This window comes from Tachyglossus aculeatus, chromosome 4, assembly GCF_015852505.1.
Source record: "Tachyglossus aculeatus isolate mTacAcu1 chromosome 4, mTacAcu1.pri, whole genome shotgun sequence".
NCBI lineage: Eukaryota > Metazoa > Chordata > Mammalia > Monotremata > Tachyglossidae > Tachyglossus > Tachyglossus aculeatus.
Genome location: NC_052069.1, coordinates 98,157,612 through 98,161,180, shown reverse-complemented (window position 1 = coordinate 98,161,180; position 3,569 = coordinate 98,157,612). Strand labels below are relative to the sequence as shown.

Genomic DNA, 3,569 nt, shown 5'->3' with positions numbered 1-3,569 from the left:
TCCTAACTGTGGGGGGTCCCTCAAGGTTCAGTTCTCAGTCCCCTTCTATTCTCCATCTACACTCATTCCCTTGGAGAACTCATTTGCTCCCATGGCTTCAACTACCATCTCTATGCAGATGATACGCAAATCTACATCTCCTCCACTGATCTCTCTCCAGGCTTACATCTCGTTCTGCCTTCAGGACATCTCTTCTTGGATGTCCTCCCATCACCTAAAATTTAGCATGTCCAAAACTGAGCTCCTCATCTTCCCACCTAAACCCTATCCTCTCCCACACTTTTCCATCTCCATAGTTGGCATCACCACCTTTTCCATCTCGCAAGCCCATAGCCTTGGCATTACCCTTGACTCCTCTCTCGCATTCAACCCACATATTCAATCCATCACCAAATCCTGTGGTCCCCTCCTTCACAACATTGCTAAAATCCACCCTTTCCTCTCCATCCAAACTGCTATTACATTAGTACAATCACTTCTTCTATCCCGCCTGGATTACTGCATCAGCCTCCTTGCTGATCTCCCAACCTCCTGCCTCTCCCCACTCCAGTCCATACTTCACTCCGATACCAGGATCATCTTTCTATGGAAAATTTGAGGACATGTCACTCCTCTCCTCAAAAATCTCCGGCATTTGCCTATCCATCTCCGTATCAAACAAAAACTCCTCACCATTGGCTTTTAAATACTTCATCATCTTGCCCCCTCCTACCTCACCTCACTTCTCTCCTTCTACAACCCAGCCCACATACTTCACTCCTCTGGTGCTAATCTTCTCACTTTGCCTCAATCTTGCCTATCCCACCGCTGACCCCTGGCCCACATCCTACCTCTGGCCTGGAATACCCTCCCTCCTCAAACCCGCCAGACAATTACTCTCCCCTGCCCCTTCAAATTAAGGCATATCTCCTCCAAGAGGGCTTCTCAGAATAAGCCCCACTTTTCTTCATCTCCCACTCCCTTCTGCATTGCCCTGACTTGTTCCCTTTGTTCTTCCACAGTCAACCAGCCCCACAGTACTTCTGTGTATATCTGTAATTTTATTTATTCATATTGATGCCTGTCTCCCCCAGTCTACACTGTGAGCTCATTGTGGGAAGTGATTGTCTCTTTATTGTTGTATTATAATAATGGTATTTGTTAAGTGCTTACTATGTGCAAAGCACTGTTCTAAGTGCTGGGGATACAATGGGATCAGGTTGTCCCACATGGGGCTCACAGTCAATCCCCATTTTACAGATGAGGTAACTGGCACAGAGAAGTTAAGTGACTTACCCAAAGTCACAGAGCTGACAAGCAGCAAAACCAGGATTAGAACCCAAGGCCTCTGACTCCCAAGCCCGTGCTCTTTCCACTGAGCCATGCTGCTTATCTACTTTCCCAACCATTTAGGATAGTGCACTACCCACAATAAGCACTTAATAAATATAATTCAATGAATAAATGAATTATGGTGTAAGCTCCTAGTGGGCAGGGAAAATGTGATTTGCTTATTCTGTACTTCTGAAGCACCTAGAATAATACATTTCACTGAGTGGGTCCTTGATAAATGCTGCTTTGTGTAAGTTATTTAGACTAGCAGAATTCTGAAAGGACTTATTCCTAACTGTAATTCTTGTCCCCTACATCACATGGCTGCAAGCTTCTTGCATAGGTCCTCCATATTTGAATCTTACACCTCCCTCTCTGATACAGAAAGTGACACTTCTTGTTGGCATTCTAGATAGCATTGAATTATGCTCTCTTGAGAGAAACCTGGGTGAGATATAGTCTCTCTCAAGGGGAGTTACAATTTTAACAGGAAAAAAAATGAATTTTACCTGGAGTCAAACTTAAAAGTACTCAGTTTATATTTTTGAGCTGGTTGGTAGAAGCAACATTTGACCCTGGAAACAGTGGTCAATAACAGTGAAGCAAGTTCCAATCTAATGACCAGGGTAAAATCATCAACTAATACTTCTTCAAGAAACGAGCGTGATGTGAAGGAATGAAATTCAATAATGTTGTGGAAAATACATTGATCGCTGAAGAGGTATGAGTTTGTGGCAAAATAAAACATTAAATGAAACCGTGTATTTCATACCTTACAATATTTGTGTTGAAAACAACATTTTCAATACAGAAAACCAATTATTGGAAATGCTTACAGTTCTTCCTCCAGTCAACATCTGTTATACTAACATCAGTGAATAAAATGAAAACTCTGAAAAAACTGTGTGAATTTCAAAGCCTGGGTTGCAATTAGGAATATACAATTAATTTTAATGAAATATGAACTGGTGTATACCTTCATGGAAAATTCGCTGAAATTAAATCCCTAACCTTGAAAATGTTTAATTGCCTTTATAAATCAGGCTATGAAAAAAATCTCAACTTATATACAAGAAAAATTTAGTCTATAATTATAATTTATATTTAAACGGGCTTTTAATAATCTTATGAAAAGCACTTTTCTTATCCTAACAATGAAGCAATAGTTAAATGATCTCACTTTATCAATTTGATCTTGTGGAAGATTTGAGTGGAAGGAATGAGAAAATGGAATGCTTTTTCATATTTAAAAGACAAAAAAACAGCGCTCAGTTACTAGAATTTTACCAATAGAAGACCATTATACTGTGAATGATATACTATATTGTGAAGCTCAAATTGAATATAATTCATTCATTCACTCAATTGTATTTACTGAGTGCTTACTGTGTGCAGAGCACTGTATTAGGCACTTGGGAAGTACAAGTCGGCAACATATAGAAATGGTCCCTACCCAACAACAGGCTCACAGTCTAGAAGGGGGGGAGAGACAACAAAATAAAACGTGTAGCTAGGTGTCAAAACCATCAGAATAAGTAGAATTGTAGCTATATAGATCAATATAATGTAGTCATATAAGTAACTTAAGTGAACTCTCTTTTTTAAGTGAACCCATTTGCTATATCATTTTATTGTCCTGTCCTCAGGACTTGTTTATATATACTTGTTAATATCCTCTAGACTGTGACCTCATTGTGGGCCGGGATTATCACTTTACTGCTGCATTGTATTTCCCAAGTGCTTAGAACAGTGCTCTGCACACAGTGAGTGCTTAATAAATACAATTGAATGAATGAATACTTATTCCTTATATGTTCATTTCCCCTCTCAGGATTGCACCTGGAGAGTTTCTAGTACTCTACCAGTCTTGGCTATGGGAGGAAAGGTCAAGCAGAGGCATATCCATTCCATTCATAGCTTGGGCAGTGGCTAGTGTGTGGAAGGCAATCTGCTATGAGTCAAAACTCAAACTGTGCTGGGCAGCAGCGGCATGGGAGAGTCAAGGGTGGACACAAGTTTACTGCATGGAAGGAGGCAATGGTAAACCATTTCTATATTTTTTACTATGGATACACTACCAGAATGATTGCAGGTGGAGGTGGGGCATTCTGGGATGTGTCCATGGCATTGTTATGGGTCAGACACAACTCAACAGCATAAGACAACAACGACATGTTCAATTATTTATCCAACTATTCTACTGACCAAAATTTTTGTACCCATCTCCAAGTTAGAATGGGAGCCCTTTATGACGTGAG

At 40.3% G+C, this 3,569-nt stretch overlaps 1 non-coding gene across 1 annotated transcript; it reads left to right on the top strand.

Annotated features, from left to right (window-relative positions):
- Positions 1 to 3,132: 3,132 nt before the first annotated feature.
- On the top strand, positions 3,133 to 3,270 carry LOC119928085. Its single transcript, XR_005451041.1, has one exon. It is a non-coding gene; the product is annotated as a small nucleolar RNA SNORA7 (small nucleolar RNA).
- Positions 3,271 to 3,569: the final 299 nt, after the last annotated feature.